We start from the raw sequence: 20,278 nt of genomic DNA on the forward strand, positions 1-20,278 counted from the left end.
TGATCTAGCTTACTGCTAGTCTCATACAGACAGACTAACACATACATTTCAACACATTCAAATGCAGTTTAGTGTGATAGTGTAATGTTAGACCAAGTGAAACAGCGCTGCGTTACCTCACAAGTTTAATTTGTCTAATAAACTGACCTGTGAGTTGTAATTCTGCACTCGCGTGTAGTTCGGTAGAATGAAATGTCCATATTCCTTTTATATCCGCGGGACTCGCGTCGCTTGTGGAGCTGATAGCTGTCTCTTAGCAATCCCGAAACTGCTTTATATCACAGTCATGATAAAAACATTGATGTATTCAGTCATCCATAAACATTATTAGATCGGTCGGCTTGACGTCAAGATCCATAATTCTTAGCAAATGTTGCGTCATCAAACTACGCCTTTGTTATTGTAAATAGGTTAGCGACCCCTAGTGGAGAAAAAATTCCATACTGTACGTTTAAAAAGGAGAAATGAAGCAGAAAACACTTCCACGTGAGAGAAGGCGGAGCCTCCGCGCACACCTACCTATTACATAATCTCCACGGACCAATGGTAGTACAAAATGAGTTTACCAGTCTTAGCAAACTTTTCCAGAAAGTTCGCTTTGTCAAGCTGTTTTGAACTTCCAAAACGATGTTCGTTTTGACCTGATTTTGTTCGAAATGACGCCACATCAGTTCGTTCTTCGATTTCGCTTGAAGTATATCGGGGCCTTAAGTCACTTCACAGTTCCTATTGGTGGTGTTCACATTTAGTTCTCGGGGGACCGCCCTAATGGCTAGTTCCTATAAATGAGTTCTTATACCGATGCAAAAGACCCTATAATCAGTCGGCTTTAGTTCCGTCACAGCAATGAAACAAGATTTGCTACACTATTGCTAGTCAAAAGTAGGTGAAATTAGTCAAATCACCTTAATTTAAATAGTGCTTTATACAATACAGATTTCAAAGCAGATTTACAGTGGTAACAGGAAAAGAATGATTCAATGATGCAAACAGAATTCAATTCTGCTGTAAAGAAGCTCTAAAATACAAAAAGTCATTATTCAGTTGAAATCAGTTCAGTGTAGATTCACTTCAGGTTCAATAACTATGTAAAGTACATCAATTATGAAATGAGTTAAATTCAGCTATAAAGCAGCTCTGCAGAAAACAGTGATGTCATCATCCAGCTAAGTTGAGTTCTCATCTAATAGTGTCAGTGAAGTCAAATTAGTAATATTGCTGAATATTAAGTGTCCACAACTAAGCAACAAGGAACCCAAACTCCATCAGGTGACTGAAATGGAGAAAAAAAAACTTTGGTATTAGTGATATTATCTCATTAAAATGAGCCATTAGTATTTTTAATCCATTTTCCTAAAAAAAATAAAGAATTTTAAACGTGTATATCTGCCAAAAGTTTATTAGTCAGTGTTAGGATGGAAACAGTCGTGGCTCTGTTCTACAGCAGTACACAATATGCAAAAACCCATGTTATCTCCACGGCAACAGTCAAATGACAAACAAAGTTGGTGCTGCTGTGGATTGTAAACTGTGACGCCGCCCAATGCCAAGTGGTGTTTACATTACCACGCATGTGACCGGGTACAAAACTTTTGGTCAAAACAATCACAAGATCTAAGATTGGCGTTATCGTTACGCAAACGTTTTAAATTCCAAAGAAATAGCAGCAAACTGTACAGTTCAACTGCAAAAGAAGAGAAGGCTGATGAAAAAACACTTGTGTTTATGAGAGCTGTACCTATGTGTATATCTGGACAAGCTGAGAGGGTTTGGCAGAGGGTCAGCGCTGAACTATATTTGGATATGGAAGGGAAATAATGGGACCGTACAGGTCCAGACATGAAAACACGAACAAAAGCAGCCGCCATTTGGAGGAAGTGTCGAAGAATGAGCAGAACCTCTGTGTGATTTACACAGACATACACATACAATGTGCTCCAATGTGATACAATCCCAGAAGTCCTGCACAAAGGAGATGTTGAAACAAATTCGAGTCACAACAGTGAGTTACAGGCCTGTGGCAAGTGTTTCAAGATCTGCAGATAACAGGCAGTTCTCCTGAAGACATTCAATGGGGCCGTCTCAGAGAATTTAGGCTACAGCTAGAAATAATTCAGGAGACCAATGCTTCTCAAAAAACAATGCTCATATTGCTCCATAAAGTAAAGCCACGTTTAAAAAAATGCCATTTGTGTTCATGAAAGGCTTTGGGTGTATACATCTTACTGGTCAGAGTTACACTAGCCTTCAAAAGTTAAGGTTGTTGAATGTATTTGAAAAGTCTCTTATGTTCATCAAGGAGCTCAAAAGAATTTTTGTTACATTATAAAAAATATTTACTGTAACATTTGATCAATAAATGCATCCTTGTTAAAAACGAGTATTAATTCCTTTCAAAAACATAATCTTACTGACCCCAAACTTTTGAACAGCAGTGTATAGCCTATTCAGAGCTATTAACAATAATTATATGCTGAACACATTTACATTTAGTCATTTAGCAGACGCTTTTGCCCAAAGCGACTTACAAATTAGGACTAAATTAGGCGAGTCATCGTGAAGAGACAAAAAACAACGCAAGAAGTGCTCAAAATACTAAGTTCAGGCATTGCTCAGAGTAGCATAAGCCCGATAAGCGAGGATTTAAAAGAAAAGGAAATTATTTTATTTTTTTAATGAGGTTAAGTGCCCACAGAAGAGATGGGTTTTCAGCTGTCTTTCGGATGTTGCCAGGGATTCTGCATTCCGGATGAGGGTGGGGAGAACATTCCACCAGCATGGAAGAAAGATATTTTGAAGAATATGGATAACAAAACAGTTGATGGGCCACAGTATGGAAAAAAAATACTATAGGCCCTGGGCCTGTTTGGTTACCCATATTCATTTGTGTTCAGCATAAGAAATTCATACAGGTTTGGAACAACTTTGAGTCATATTGTTTATTCGTTTTTGTTTGTGTGAGATGTGCGTGAGAGGTGTTGGTTTTTTTTGCTCTCTCTCTCTCTCTCTCTCATACTTTTTCCTTGTCTGCTCCATTTCTTGTAGCCACTCCTATCACTCAGCAGGTTTGCAGCACCTGGAGTCAGTTCCCTGCTTGTCAGTGGCGGCTGCTCTGATTGGCTCTGTTGAGGAGTGCTGGAGTTTAGGGGTGTGTTCACACTTGTTGTTCAGTTCGCTTGGTTCATTTGGTCTGGGCCAAAAAAAAAAAAAAAAAAACCTGTAGTCCTGGTCCACTTAGCGTTCACAGTGGCATTTATGCACCGAAACTAAAGATACCGAACTTAAAGGCATTCACAACCTGATTGGTCATCTTTTATTACATATTTATTTCGAGAACTTACGGAACATCCAAAACAATGCTGTGTTCTGGGCTAAATGCTCTCGCTGTGTGTGCATAGCTACATATGATGGTATTTAGAGCAGCGGAGAACTCGTGAAGAGCTTATAAAATGAGTCAAAACAGCGTCAGGAATCCCTCCGTCACACAAATGAAGATCTGCTGTGAGGTTCTGACGCCTGAACTGAACTGTGATGGGCAACGTCCCATGTGATGGGCATAGTTGTGATGACTATGGCGAGAAAAAAAACGGTATGCTTTAACATTTTGTCCTTTTAAGGGCCTCATCTTGTGACATCATGTCCCATTTTTGGTTCATTTTCATGTCTTTGGTCTGTCTTGCATTCATATTTCATTCGAACCGCATCAAAGTTCATTTGGAAGCGGACCAAGACTCATTCTTTTAGCGATTTCAGTCCTCTTTGGTGCCCCAGGACAGGGTTCAGATGGCAGCGTTCACACTGATTAAAATAAACTGCACTAACAGAGCAATCGCTACAGGGTTCGTTTTAAACGAACCAAACATGCCAAGTGTGAACACACTAGTGATCGACCGATATTGATTTTTTATAACCGATACCGATTATTTGCACTTTTATGTGCCCGATAACCGATATGCAGAACCGATATTTATTTACTTTTATACTTCTGTTTTTGACACAATTATTACAACACAAATTAACTGTACAAACCATTTTATTTATAACAATCACTCCCTCCTTGCATACAAAAAAAACCTTTATATTTATACACAAATAAATAGAGGGGTCTGAGTCCTAAAAATAAAGTGCACTGTTACTAAGTGTCTTTGTTTAAAAATAAAAGCTTTGATGAGGTAAAAAATAAAGCACAAAAAATGATTCTAACATATTGGAAAAAAAAAAAAAAAATCTAAATTACCTTTTTTTTTTTTTTTTTTGCATGGCTGGAGTCATAATCGGGGAATCATATCACCTTTATAAATGTAATTCATTTTAAACAGTTTTAGAAGGTTTATGAGCCGTTTAATAGGTTTAAATGGTGAGGAATAATTCACTGGGTAATATTAATTCACTGAATAATATTAGCTGGAATATAACATTGTCAGGAAAGTAACAAACAAAACAGCATAGGCCTATACATCATTGCATTTTCCAACTAGTATGTTATTAATAATTACTAATAATGTTTTTGTCGGTCTAGATCATGCTTTCTGACAAAGTGCTGTTTATCTATGCAACACATAACTATAACTTAGGCTACTCAACCGCGATCTCGCGTGGAGATAATAATTAATTAATTTCCACAGAGCGGTATTTATTTAGATTTGTATTAGCGAAATAATGGTTATGTAGTAAATTATAATATAATTTAGGGTGTTTAAACGAGATAATCTTGTCAAAATTTTCATGCAGTAGCCGTGCTTGAGCATCCTGATCATCAACCCAGTGAGTGCTCAGCAATATGAACAAACCTTTTTTTCGAGACTATATAAAAAGCACTTTGTCAGTTGGCATTTCATGATCTAAATTGAATACAGATCATGAAATGCCAATTTACAAAGTGCTGTTTGTTTATCTATGCATTTACACAGAACTTAACTTACTCAACCGCGATCGCGCGTGGAGATAATAAATAATTAATTTCCACAAAGCGGTAGGCCTTATTTAGATGTGTATTAGCGAAATAATTACTATGTAGTAAATGATAATATAATCTAGGGTGTTTAAACAAGATAATCTTGTCAAAAGTTTCATTCAGTGGCCGTGCTTGAGCATTCCTGATCATCAACCCAGTTAGTGCTCAGCAATATGAACTTTTTTCTCGAGACTAATGGTGAGGAAATACAGCGCTTTTATTTTCAACATGCACTCATTCATATCTGTTTTATTTAATTCATGTAAAGTTACGTCTTTATTGGGGCAGGACATGACGTATTACGCTACGTGACTCCATGAGTTCGTCTCAATTTTTTAGAACCAAGCTGCATAAATAAACTATATAAGGGATTTATGTCTCAAATCTCATTTCTGCATGTCTGTTATGTTAAATAAAGTTGAATAATTAAAGCAAAGCAAGCAGAACATACACTTTACCTGTGCACAGAGTTGTTGTTGACTGATCTCCTCAGACGCGGGCTGCAATGGCGGAATTCTCAAAACGGCCACAAGATGGCGCCGTTTATCGGCGAATCCGATATTACAAAACCGAAAATGCTTAAATATCGGGAAAAATATCGGTAAAACCGATACATCGGTCGATCACTAGAACACACCCTAAAAAGACCTGCAGTACCTTCACTTGGAGAGATATTTCCTCCACACAGAGATCACCTGTCTCCAGATCCACAGAGAGAATCGTTGATCACTCTAATTGTTTGTTGAAGTGTTAAAGTCCCTGTAAAGGCAATTCAAAAAAAAAAAATTCTAAACACATTATAAATGTTAGAAATGTATTGCTAAATCATATTACAAAGACTGTGAACTGTGAAGTACTGAATTGTGGAATTAGACCGTTAAACAGTTTTTCACCATTGCTGTGTTCCGGATTTTTTGGGCGGGGCTAAAACGGGGGCTCGATGACGCACTGAAGCCCCTGAGCTCCTGGACACGCCCCTACTTGATGACGCACTGGAGCCCATTCACATCAGTTTGCAACTCAATCGCAAGTTACTGTCAGTACTATTAGTTACTACATCCTACAGTTTGCTAGCTAGCTATGCCTTCGTCACGGAAATGCGTATTACCTGGATGCGATCATGTACAAAACAAATCGGTGTCCTTATTTAAATTTCCGAAAAACTATCATATCAATAAGAGGTGGATTAATTTTGTGAAGAGCCACCTTGATGGAGAGTCGAGGATCACCGCCAAAACCCGCCTCTGTAGTGATCATTTTACACGGGATAGTTTTATAAACTTTCGTCGGAGACAACTGGGATTCACTGATAATCCGCTGTTACTGGTGAATGGGGCCGAACCGACTATCTCCCGCCTCGGCGATCATCCTCCCGTCGCGCTGACAGCTGGTGCCATCGTCGGCAGTGCGTGCCCACCAATGAGTGTAAGTTGCCTTGTGTGCTTATGTTATAATTATAGTAGGTAGTCCAGGCTCGAACATGTATGGCTTTGTAAAACAAATTAAGCTGCTAGGAGCATCCATTCCGGCTGTAGCGGTGACAGTTGAGTGTGGCGACGGTAGCTTTCCCGCGAGTGGGCGTGGTTTCAGCGCAGCCAGCGGACACACCCCCAGCGTTTGAGAGCAGAGACTACTGCTCATTTTTTCAAGATTTTGATAGCTTATTTTATGTACTTGCCGGCTTTTTTTATCATTCAAATTTGGCTGGGTGGCTAATAACACATTTTTCTGTGGTGTGACAAACTCAGAACACATACTTAATTTTGACTTTACAGGGACTTTAAAGTGGGTTAGTGGCTCACATTAAATGTTCTTATATTAAAACCTGTTATAGGCCTATCTTTTTGTGGAATGTATCTTTGGTAGGGTGGTAGACGCCAATTTTGTTTGTGAATATGCCTGTTTTCTCCTGTTTATTAGACAGTAAGGGAAGTATACTGTATTTTATTTTGGTTTTCTTATCTTTTCCAGGTAAGTTATTTCTAACCTCCTTCTAGAAAGATTGATTCTTTGTTTGTTATTTTGGCCTTGTTCCCTTCCTGAAGCTTTATGCTATCCCCACTTATGATTTTTCCGCTAAGCTCTTGTGGACTTGTTTGTTGAACTGGGACCTGGAAATGGGAGTGTTTCTGTGTTCTCTCCTTAACTTTTGTTACCTGCCTTCTTTAACCCCTAGACTTTCAAGAGGGCTCGTAACAGTGAGTAAATGATGACAGAAATTTCGTTTTTGGGTGAACTATCCTTTTAATGTTATTGTTAAACTATAAATGTTTGAACTTGAAATGTTACCAAATATGTCCAAAAATAGAAAAACTTACATTACTATTTTATGTGAGCTTTTGCATAAACTAATGTTGAGAAAAATATCCTTATTGTCAAGTGTCACCTAAACATTTTTTGTTTTGTAAAAGTTAAAACATTTGTTTACTGGAATTTAACGTAGTTGACACCAAAGCTTTTTATTTCTTATTTTATATATATATATATATATATATAATTATGTTATGTTATAATTATGTAATCCATTGTTAGTGATGAATGTGGAAAAATAAAAATCCATTCTTTGAAGCCAGGGAACTTTTTGGGCACACCTGTTTTGACAGTTATACTCCATAGGAAACTAAAGAGATCCACCCATTTTACTTAACCTAAGTCAAAGAAATGTTTGAAAAATTTTACTTCAAATGTAATAAGCCACTATAAGCTTTCACCACCAGAATGCCAGGCAAATAATGACATTTTGAAAATTCTTGCCCAGTCCGGGTGAGTTAAACAAACTGAAACAACTTGTGCTCAGCTCTGACTTGGCAGTTTGACTGACTCAACATGCATTTGCATGTAACAAATGTTTGTTTTTGCTGTTGTGTATTTGGCTCTGTTGATCACTCGTCAATACCAACTGAAATGAAACTGAAAACCTGTTCAGTACCAGCAGGAATCACAGAGGATACTGCAACACAACTAGTGGTGCAACAGATCACAGAACTCACTGTTCGGGTTATGCTACGGTCACGGATCGACTCATTTTTCGTATTAGCAAAAAAACTAAATTAATTTAAAAAAAAATAGGACAAATGTAATTTTGCTCTCCATTTATTATTTAAAGCACACTTTAAGTATTTAGATACCACAGCACACACACAAAAAAACTAGCTTAACAAATAAGTTCAAATATTATTCAAGACAAGTGAACAGTCAGTAATGAAACAAAAAAATTCACTAATTACAAGCATACAATCTAAAAGAGCTACAGTATTATTCAGGTACAGAAATCTAATAATTAAATGTAAAATAACACTTTAAATTAAATATACATCAATCTTTGCTAAAGTTGTTGTTTGAATAACATTTATGAAATAGACCGCAGCAGGTATTTATAGGCTGCTGTCACTTTAAGACAGAATGCACTGATCCAATATAATGATCTGATTTCTTTCTCAACTGTTTACGTTCACTTAAGACATAACCGACTGCGTTTACGAAAATACTTGCAGAGACGGATATTTTGACAACAAAAAGCGCAAAGAGACACGAAAGAGGAATCAATTCGTTGTTAGCACACTATCTTAAACGCGGTTCTCTGTTTGTGCGGCTGTGTGGACAGATAACAGCGCACAAGTTCTCTTTCGCTGCTTCTTGCGTTGGAATGGTTTAAAATCTATGATGGTTAAACTTAAATTAATCTGCAAATCACATGCGTGCCGAACCGTGTGGCTTGATCTGTAAAGATCACAGTTCAACTACGATCCGTTGCTTTAAGGCACACGGGCATTCTATGCGAATCTATAGCATTTATTCACTGACGTGAAGAATCTCAGGAGTCAGACTAATAATATTGTATTATAGCAGATGTAAGAATGAAACTTGCACGTTAAACATGACTAAAATTAAACAATGTACTATTGGAATTGATTTCTGGACATTGCAATGTTATTTTTTCTGCAATTGTTATTGTATATCATTGTATTATTATTATTATTATTATTATTATGTATGAAAAAGAGCAGCTTGGACATTCAGCTGAATAACTCCTTTTGTGCTGAGTAAATTATGAGGGTGAGTAAATGACAGTATTTGTAGGTGAACAATTCCTTTACACAAAATGTAGCAGGAGAGACGTGAGTTGATTCACAGGTCAGTGGGTTCAGCCTGCAGGGATACTGTAAGAGAGGACATTGAATGGCAGGTTGTTCCTTTGTGAAGCTTTGGTCTTCCTGACTGGGCACATTGTGCTCTGTCCTAATGGAGACCAGGCTCAGTGCTACACCCTGGGGAGCAATGACCAGAAACCAGCAGTACACAAACCTCAAAGAGCTCCTACAAAGAGTCGTGTGGATTTGTGCAACTGGTTAAGATAGAAGAGTGGCTTCTACACACAGACGACTGACTTCATAGCCATGTTCGCTGATATCTGCGTGGATTGGTGTGGAGCAGACACACAGGATGCTCCTTCACACTGATGGTCTGTTCTCGCGCTGTTATAATGGATGCCTTGTCTGTCTTCCCTTCTCTTTCTCTCTCTCTCTGCCTCAGGACGCAACAGCCAAATGAGGAGTGAAACACAATATGGTGTTTTAGACTCTCTTGGGGCAAAACAAAGAGGAAAAAGAAAAGAGGAGGAGAGATAAACAGAGGCAAATTGATGCACAGAGAGAGAGAGAGGTGGACTGACTGAGGCAGAGACACTGAAATCCAGACTCCTGACATTCGAAGAAAAAAAAACAATTGTGTCCAGGGCAATAACCAATGACACGTCTACAAGGAGGCATAAGTGAAGGAACTTTTGAAATGGCGACCACGAAACAACAAGCAGGTCCAGGTCCAGGTCCAGATCCATTGGACAACAGAGATGCAGGAACGGCTGGTCGAAATGTGGCAACAACACGACTGCCTCTAGCAAGTTGCCGCGACAGTATCCATTTAGTTTACATCCGCTTTCCCGTGAGGTGCTAAATCTGGCTTGATAATCTTAAGAATATCTTGGAGTGTGTGATGCGCCACGATTTTCAAATCTTGTAGTGTGTGCGGGTTTGAGATTTTAAAGAAGAAAATCTGTTAAGATTATCTTATGTGTGTGATGCAACCAGATTTCACAATTGGTTAAGATTTAAAAACTCCTGTCCTGTAGTCTGAGACCGGCTTGTGGCTGAAAGAGAATGATGGTCACACAGAGGCAGAAAGAGACAAGTGGATTGAGGCAATGAGAGAAAGAGACACAAAGTCTGAGTCTAAGAGTAAGACAGAGAGGGGCAGGGAGAGATAGACAGGAGGAGACATGGTGATAAAAAGGTAGACTGTGGCAGAGATAGTCAGAATGAGGCACTGAGAGAAAGACCGACAGACTGAGAGACAGGAAGATCGAGGGAGACTGAGAGACAGGTGAGACTAAAGCCCAATTTATACTTCTGTGTCGAACTCACACCGTAGTTACGTCGTAGGCTGTGTGTTGCGTGCATACCCTTCGGTGTACCCTGATGTGCACCTCTCCAAAAATGTAACAACGTGTCAACTCTACACGGACGCAAGCGCTGTAATTGGTCTGCTAGAACCCCTCCCTCGTGCTTCCTCTGCATGAGTAATTGTGCGTCAACGCGGACAACGACGCAGAAGACAATCAATTAATTGTCGATAATGCATTAAATCGATAAAACTTCTTGATCGTCGATTAAATAGTTTCATGCGCTTGCGTGCTGCTTAACCGCGAAACATGTAAAGCGAGCGCGCCGGAGCTACGTACGAACTTGGTTCAAGTTCACTTTTGCATCATTATCATGCTGTTGGCCCTATGCCACTGCAGCAGACGCATATTACAGTATAAAGGCTAACGATTAATCGATTAATTGATCGTTAATTTAGCCGACGATCGATCATGAAAATTGACATCCCTAGTGAGCGCGTTCGTTTTCACAGTTCTCTCTCTCTTTTCCGCTCATTTGCAGGGTCAGCTTCACACACACATGATTTGGCACAGGTTTTACGTCGGAAACCGGAGCACCTGGAGGAGACCCACGCTGACACAGGGAGAACATGTAAACTCCACCTCAGCCGGGGCTCGAACTGGTGTGCTACCATGCCATCCACATTAGTTATCACAGTTGAAAACCAAAAGAGCACCTCTGAGACTGAGGCAGAGAGAGAGACAGGTGAGACTGAGGCAGAGAGAGAGACAGGTAGACTGAGGCAGAGGGAGAGACAGGTAGACTGAGGCAGAGGGAGAGACAGGTAGATTGAGGCAGAGGGAGAGACAGGTAGACTGAGGCAGAGAGAGACAGGTAGACTGAGGCAGAGAGAGACAGGTAGACTGAGGCAGAGGGAGAGACAGGTAGACTGAGGCAGTGAGAGACAGGTAGACTGAGGCAGAGGGAGAGACAGGTAGACTGAGGCAGAGGGAGAGACAGGTAGACTGAGGCAGTGAGAGACAGGTAGACTGAGGCAGAGGGAGAGACAGGTAGACTGAGGCAGAGAGAGAGAGAGAGGTAGACTGAGGCAGAGGGAGAGACAGGTAGACTGAGGCAGATGGAGAGACAGGTAGACTGAGGCAGAGAGAGACAGGTAGACTGAGGCAGAGGGAGAGAGAGAGACAGGTAGACTGAGGCAGAGGGAGAGACAGGTAGACTGAGGCAGAGGGAGAGACAGGTAGACTGAGGCAGAGGGAGAGACAGGTAGACTGAGGCAGAGGGAGACAGGTAGACTGAGGCAGATGGAGAGACAGGTAGACTGAGGCAGAGGGAGAGAGAGGTAGACTGAGGCAGAGGGAGAGACAGGTAGACTGAGGCAGAGGGAGAGACAGGTAGACTGAGGCAGAGAGAGAGACAGGTAGACTGAGGCAGAGAGAGAGACAGGTAGACTGAGGCAGAGGGAGAGACAGGTAGACTGAGGCAGAGGGAGAGACAGGTAGACTGAGGCAGAGGGAGAGACAGGTAGACTGAGGCAGAGGGAGAGACAGGTAGACTGAGGCAGAGGGAGACAGGTAGACTGAGGCAGAGGGAGAGACAGGTAGACTGAGGCAGATGGAGAGACAGGTAGACTGAGGCAGAGGGAGAGAGAGGTAGACTGAGGCAGAGGGAGAGACAGGTAGACTGAGGCAGAGGGAGAGACAGGTAGACTGAGGCAGAGAGAGAGACAGGTAGACTGAGACTGAGGCAGATGGAGAGACAGGTAGACTGAGGCAGAGGGAGAGACAGGTAGACTGAGGCAGAGGGAGAGACAGGTAGACTGAGGGAGAGGGAGAGACAGGTAGACTGAGGCAGAGGGAGAGACAGGTAGACTGAGGCAGAGGGAGAGAGAGAGACAGGTAGACTGAGGCAGAGGGAGAGACAGGTAGACTGAGGCAGAGGGAGAGACAGGTAGACTGAGGCAGAGGGAGAGACAGGTAGACTGAGGCAGAGAGAGAGACAGGTAGACTGAGGCAGAGAGAGACAGGTAGACTGAGGCAGAGGGAGAGACAGGTAGACTGAGGCAGAGGGAGAGACAGGTAGACTGAGGCAGAGGGAGAGACAGGTAGACTGAGGCAGAGGGAGAGACAGGTAGACTGAGGGAGGCAGTGGGGTTTCTCTCAGAAGTCGTCGTCTATTCCGAGAAAGTGTTCGTTCACCATAGCAACCGCACACCTGCCTGGTCAAAAGCATGCCAGCAGTTTGAACTCTTACTGCTGGACTACAAACCAAACAGAAAACACTTTATCAAGTCAAAGTAAGGGCATTTCATGGTTTAAAAAGAAAAAAAGAAAAAAGCAATTTCATAATGAATCAATTGTATTATAATCACTGAGGCTGTCTACAGTGCCAGGAGTCTGTATTTCTCCACTTGGTGTCAGATTTCACACTCTTTTTTTTCACATACTTTTCCCTACTCCCAATCATTTCCTGTCCTCTCCTTGTACTGCACTGTACTCTCCTCTGCGATGTACTGAGAATAAGAAGGGAATTAAAAGGCAAAGAACAGATGCAGTATATAGAGCCACACTGTATCATTAAGCAGAGTGATCTTGCTGTAAGCCCTGTGGCTGCTAAACACCAATTCACTTCCCATACGGAGAGAAAAATACAGGAGAGTGAAGCAGGTAAGATCAGTAAGAGTAGCTGATGAAACCGTAGATTAGGTGTGTGAAAGATGAGATCCACCTATTTTCCAAGCCTGTGCTATGCAGGAATGGTCAAACGCTTTATAATAAGACTTTGTTGACATAGACTCTAGAGGAAAAAAAGTAAAAGACAAAACAAAATAGGGAGAGGCAGAATGAAAGAGAAAGAGGGGAATAACACAAGGAAACAGCTAGTGATCCATATTTTTATTAAGTGAGCAGTAAGTGTTGCTTTCGAGTTTGCAGTACTGTCTGCACTAATAACCAATAACTAATAGTATGAGGATATTTGCCTACATAAAGCTGCACTGAACAGTTACTTAATAAGCAAAACAAAAAGAAACGTCCATCAAGATGGGTTTGTAATGGATAGTTCAGATGTCCAAATGAAGCACGTGCCCCTGTCACTGATATTGAGTCAGGGTGCGGTTGCACACGAGCCAGCTGTCTCACATTCTCAAGAGATGAGAAGCATCTGTCGTTGTGCCGTTAGACACATGGTCATCAACTGGGTTTTCTCCCCCCAGTCCTCCACTCACACCTGACCGACTTCCCCACTCACACTAACCTTGTGATTTAGGATACTGTTCTACTTGATGTCGAATATGTGATTATGGAAGCAGTGGTGCTGCAAGTCAGATATTTTTCCCATATGAAGGCATAGACCCTTGAGCGACTCGCAAATGCTGCCTTGGCAACATAACATCCACTGAGGGGATGTTTATTATTGAGGAACACAAGTACACTGGGAATTATAATGTATCTAGAATATAAAATGATTCTTGAGCAGAATGTTTATAAGTTGTGTGTCTCACTTGAGAATGAGCGGATGAAAACATGTTGATGAAACACCAATCTGGGTTTAAATCATAAGGTGTGGCTGGAAGCTCTTCGTACTAGACAGACAGTTCCTCCAAAGACAACAAGGCTAATGTTATGCAACTTGAATTAATGTTGGCAATGTTATGATAGCTGAACTAACTGCTGTCGGTAAGAAACAGGTCTGCCTCTGGGTGGAGAAATATTGTTGTGTTACAATTAGTGATGTAACTTAATAATAAGATTTAGTCTTAATGAATAAATCAGTGTTTTTGAGAGAAACTTTTGAATCAACAAATTGTTACCAGGGCTCCAGACTGAGACTAAATGGTCACATTTAGGGCTGGAACTAATGATTTTTTTTTTATTCATTACTTTTTCCGATTAATCGACTGATCTAATTTTAACCAAAAAATAATAACCATAACTAATATATCTATGAACTTTTACCTAATGATATTATTTATCACAAAAGATAAAGTTTATGCAGTGTAGTCCTAATAAGAAAAGGTGTTTACTATGGTTCTTTTTGGGACTTTTGGGGATTTACAGCAGCAATTGCTTACACGTGTGAATCGTGAAATGTTTAGTTCCTTCAGGAGATTTAAAGTAGTTGCTTGAATATGTTCATTCAGCTGTATGAACAAACTAATGAACATATTGCCTTGAAGTCGTTCATTGTTGAAATGCAGCTGTTTTTGTTGAAGGTATAGTTCACCCCAAAAATGAAAATTATGTCATCCTTTACTCACCCTCATGTCGATCCAAAACTGAAGACTCATCTTCAGAGCACAAATGAAGATAGTTTTAATGAAATCTGAGATTTCTGTCCCTCCATTGACAGTCTACGCAACTACCACCTTGACGCTTCAATAAGTTCAGAAAAAGATTGTAAAACTAATCCATATGAATTGAATAGTTTAGTCTCAATTTTCTGAAAAGATACAATTGCATTATATGACGAAGAGGCTTAAATTAGCCTTTTATTCACATTTAAACATTCATCAAAGCACACATCAGATATGGTAAACAGAAGCTTGAGCATGTTTGCCTGACGTGTAAGAACCAATGAGGTTCATTCTGGTGTTACGCAGCACGTTTGAGCTTCTGCAAGAACCAATGAGGTTCATTCCCCTGTTACGCAGCACGTTTGAGCTTCAACAAGAACCAATGAGGTTCATTCTCGTGTTACGCAGCACGTTTGAGCTTCAGCAAGAACCAATGAGGTTCATTCTGGTGTTACGCAGCACGTTTGAGCTTCAGAAAGATCCAATGAGGTTCATTCTCGTGTTACGCAGCACGTTTGAGCTTCAACAAGAACCAATGAGGTTCATTCTGGTGTTACGCAGCACGTTTGAGCTTCAGCAAGAACCAATGAGGTTCATTCTGGTGTTACGCAGCACGTTTGAGCTTCAGAAAGATCCAATGAGGTTCATTGTCGTGTTACGCAGCACATTTGAGCTTCAACAAGAACCAGTGAGGTTCATTCTGGTGTTACGCAGCACGTTTGAGCTTCTGCAAGAACCAATGAGGTTCATTCCCCTGTTACGCAGCACGTTTGAGCTTCAACAAGAACCAATGAGGTTCATTCTCGTGTTACGCAGCACGTTTGAGCTTCAGCAAGAACCAATGGGGTTAATTCTGGTGTTACGCAGCACGTTTGAGCTTCAGCAAGAACCAATGAGGTTCATTCTGGTGTTACGCAGCACGTTTGAGCTTCAGAAAGATCCAATGAGGTTCATTCTCGTGTTACGCAGCACGTTTGAGCTTCAACAAGAACCAATGAGGTTCATTCTGGTGTTACGCAGCACGTTTGAGCTTCAGCAAGAACCAATGAGGTTCATTCTGGTGTTACGCAGCACGTTTGAGCTTCAGAAAGATCCAATGAGGTTCATTGTCGTGTTACGCAGCACGTTTGAGCTTCAACAAGAACCAATGAGGTTCATTCTGGTGTTACGCAGCACGTTTGAGCTTCAGCAAGAACCAATGAGGTTCATTCTGGTGTTACGCAGCACGTTTGAGCTTCAGCAAGAACCAGTGAGGTTCATTGTCGTGTTACGCAGCACGTTTGAGCTTCAGAAAGAACCAATGAGGATCATTCTGGTGTTACGCAGCACGTTTGAGCTTCAGCAAGAACCAGTGAGGTTCATTGTCGTGTTACGCAGCACGTTTGAGCTTCAGAAAGATCCAATGAGGTTCATTGTCGTGTTACGCAGCACGTTTGAGCTTCAGCAAGAACCAGTGAGGTTCATTCTCGTGTTACGCAGCACGTTTGAGCTTCAGAAAGATCCAATGAGGTTCATTCTCGTGTTACGCAACACGTTTGAGCTTCAACAAGAACCAATGAGGTTCATTCTGGTGTTACGCAGCACGTTTGAGCTTCAGCAAGAACCAGTGAGGTTCATTCTCGTGTTACGCAGCACGTTTGAGCTTCTGTGAGAACCAGTGAGGTTCATTCTCGTGTTACGCAGCACGTTTGAGCTTCAACAAGAACCAATGAGGTTCATTCTCGTGTTACGCAGCACATTTGAGCTTCAACAAGAACCAATGAGGTTCATTCTGGTGTTACGCAGCACGTTTGAGCTTCAACAAGAACCAATGAGGTTCATTCTCGTGTTACGCAGCACATTTGAGCTTCAGCAAGAACCAATGAGGTTCATTGTCGTGTTACGCAGCACGTTTGAGCTTCTGCAAGAACCAATGAGGTTCATTCTGGTGTTACGCAGCACGTTTGAGCTTCAACAAGAACCAATGAGGTTCATTGTCGTGTTACGCAGCACATTTGAGCTTCAGCAAGAACCAGTGAGGTTCATTCTCGTGTTACGCAGCACGTTTGAGCTTCAACAAGAACCAATGAGGTTCATTCTGGTGTTACGCAGCACGTTTGAGCTTCAACAAGAACCAATGAGGTTCATTCTCGTGTTACGCAGCACATTTGAGCTTCAGCAAGAACCAATGAGGTTCATTGTCGTGTTACGCAGCACGTTTGAGCTTCTGCAAGAACCAATGAGGTTCATTCTGGTGTTACGCAGCTTGTTTGAGCTTCTGCAAGAACCAATGAGGTTCATTCTTGTGTTACGCAGGTTTGTTCTTGTGCATCAAGCAAGTACAGTTCAGCTATTGTTTAACTTGCTGATCACCTGTTCATCATATAAATCTATCGAGTCTCTTCGGAAAATTTGGACTAAACAGCTCAATTCCTATGGATTAGTTTTACGATCTCTTTATGAACTTTGTGAAGCGACAAAGTGGTTGTTGCTTATACTGTCAATGGTGGGACAGAAATTTCTCATATTTCATTAAAAATATCTTCATTCGTGTTGCGAAGATGAACGAAAGTCTTACGGGTTTGGAACAACTATGGGTGAATAAATGATGACAGAATTTACATTTTTGGGTGAATTAACCCTTTAAATATTGACAAAACCCCCTCCACCACCACCCTAGTTGTCCCAAATCAGGTGCTGATGCCACCATCTGTAGAACTTGTGGCACCGGTGCCATTGCTCTCAAATGTTAGTCTGGAGTCCACTGGCTCATCCTTCCCTTTTGAAGCTTTCATAAAATTGAAAATTAATCTTTGTCCTGGCAAAGTAAATTTGAGACGAGAGTAAAAACATGAACACACTGGAGAGCTGCTTTATAGTAGACATTGAAGTTGCAATTCTAACTGAAAGTGACATGAGTATAATTTTAAAACGAACTCTGAACGTCAAAGTAAGTCTAAACAAGACTTGGAGCAGCACTGAACAAGTAGGCTACTTATTGACATTAGCAAGTGCTCTTAGCCCTGCTAGGCAGTTTTGTTGTCATGATAAAGGTAGGGATGCACCGATATGAAAATTTTGGCCGATACCGATAATTCTTTATATTTGAAAGCCGTTAAATTAAGCGTAGCGTCAGTTCTGGCAGGTCACGTTAGTCAAGCTCGCATCAGCTGATCCACATCTACCTATAGGAATATGACGCCTATCAATGTAAGCTCCTTCAGTATTATCAGCTACTATCGCGTTTCTCAGGAGCTAATTACCCTCCTCCATCCCCAGCTCCACCTGTCGTCAGTCAGGATTTGGCATTCTGATTCCCCCTGAATCAGACTAAAATTCTCTAATATGTTGTACATTAAAATGAATGATATCTGCAATACATTTATGTTGGTTCTGTTCTGTTTACCCTGTGTTATTGCTGCTCTCCCTGCTCTTATCCATGCTAGGCTTCATGGATGTACAGGGAGTTCTTGCCCAGAACAGAACCATACCGCCAATCCAAACTGTATGCCAATTGTCAATCGTATTTGACGATAGTGGTCCTGACAGAACTAATATATTGGCCGATAAATCTAAATCCAAATTTTTATATAATTTTTTGAGAGCCTAATAACAAAAGCAAAAATCTCACCATTAAAAGCCATGTCCCAAATTTTAAAAAAAAATTACCTTACAAAGAAATAAAATAATGCCTAAATAATGCAAATAAGTCATTGGACAACACATTTAAAAAATTAAAATGCATGTTCCTATAGACAAATAAAATGGAATAGCCTAGACTACGCCCAGACAATATGAAATGGTTTTAATTAAAACATATTTTTTATAAAAATAATACGAGAAAAAAGTGCTAGTTACTATTAATAATGCATCAATATTTGTTTGTTTTTTGAAAAGGAAACATCTTAAATTAATATCACCGTTTCAAATAACAGCACTGGTGTTTGAGCTGCGCACGATGAAGCTGAAGTGATAATGATCGCTTTGTTAATGGGTTAATTTACTCAATGAAACCTATATGAGATAAATCAAATATTTATGCAACATACACATAATATTACAACTTATATCTGCACAAATTTATGTGAATACACAAGTGAACTTGAATTAAGTTATGTGTCAGTCAGATTGTGTAACTCCTGCTGTGGACGCGCTCTTCCCTGAAACGGCAATTAACCCAAATTAATTCACAATGCAATATTACAGTGTTCTCATTATAATGTTATGTACACGACAGTCCCAATCATCATTATTAATGTTGTGCATTGCCATTTGAGCTGCATGCACTGAAGCTAAAGATGGTCACCAGACTGGAGTGCTTTATTACAGCGTTTATTAACTTAAAACGCATCCTATATGAGATAAATCATATACTGTATGTGTATATATATATATATATATATATATATATATATATATATATATATATATATATATACACACACACACAAAATAAACATAACATTACAAATTGCAATGCACAAGCGACCTTGACTGCTAATCATGAAGGTTTGAACGCGCTCTTCCCGTAACAGCGCACTAAAAAACGGGCGAACAAGGAATTCACATCATTCTTTTAACAGTCGTGTTGTCATTATAATTTTATGTAGCCTATATGACAGACTTGCACTGCACATGTAGCACTTTACTGTATTTTCCTTTTCAAAGTGATTCCAATCATATTTAGAGCAATTCAAACCATCATGTTGAACAGTGTGCGTCTGAAGAGTCTCCGCTGAAGGAAATAATCCATTATCTATCGGATTTAATATATCGGCCTAATTTACTTATCGGGTCGACAACGATTACATTAAAAATTAACATATATCGGCTGATACCGATATGGTGACCGATATACCGTGCATCCCTAAATAAAGGATAATAATAAAACGTGTTTCGGTCATGAACGAAGGAATCACTTGAGTGCATGATTCAATGACTTGCTTATTACACACAGAAAGACAGTCAACTGTCGCCACCTATTGGCGGAATACAAAAAGAGTCACTGAACAGTGAAAGATCTTTTTGGTGAATGGATATCGATGAATCTGAATCAAATTCCCCATCAACAGCTACTGCAACCAAACACATGATCATCAAAGCACATCTAACTAAATTCAGAACAATCACATTCTCAAATGCGCTAAAACTTAGAAATGCATCAATGTTTGCATCTATCGCAAATGATGCATTTCTACTGTGAGAAGGCGAACAACTCCTAAAATTAAATCTTATATGGCTTCGACATAAATGCACAAACAATGTCCTCGATTTTCTAATGTTCTTCGTACAAAACTGAATCTGTCACAAAGGTGGGTATGTGAGCTGTGCAGACAGCAGATCTTTGCAGGTTTTGTGTCATGCATCAGCACACGGCCTTTAACGGGCTAACACTCTATAGCATGCTAGCATCAAATCATAATCTGCATATATGGTGTAATATTTTCCTCTTAAAAAGACAAAACTGCTGAATAAAGAAACGGACGTGTAGTGTAGATAAAAGCACGGTGGTGGGCATCGCTGCCACGCATCCTACCTGTTTCCACAAAAGCTTTTTATTCCAGAGAGTCTTGACATAACAGCGCTGAACATTAGCCAGCAACAGTGCTGCTGTAAACACAAACCAAACCCCGCTCGAACTGCGCATGCGCTGCC

General features: G+C 40.4%; 1 protein-coding gene across 3 annotated transcripts in view; it reads right to left on the reverse strand.

The window, feature by feature from the left end:
- The window catches only part of rabgap1 (RAB GTPase activating protein 1), a 93,832-nt gene extending 73,554 nt beyond the window's left edge, over positions 1 to 20,278 (reverse strand). For 2 of the 3 annotated variants that reach the window (XM_084104125.1, XM_084104123.1), the window contains exon 1: positions 20,160 to 20,278. The gene's annotated coding sequence lies outside the window, so the exon portion shown is untranslated. Of the gene's footprint in view, positions 1 to 5,611; positions 5,709 to 20,159 lie in introns of those variants that run through there. The other variant, XM_084104124.1, reaches the window with a different exon arrangement.

Source organism: Abramis brama (genome assembly GCF_963993115.1).
Source record: "Abramis brama genome assembly, chromosome: 25".
NCBI classification, from domain to species: domain Eukaryota; kingdom Metazoa; phylum Chordata; class Actinopteri; order Cypriniformes; family Leuciscidae; genus Abramis; species Abramis brama.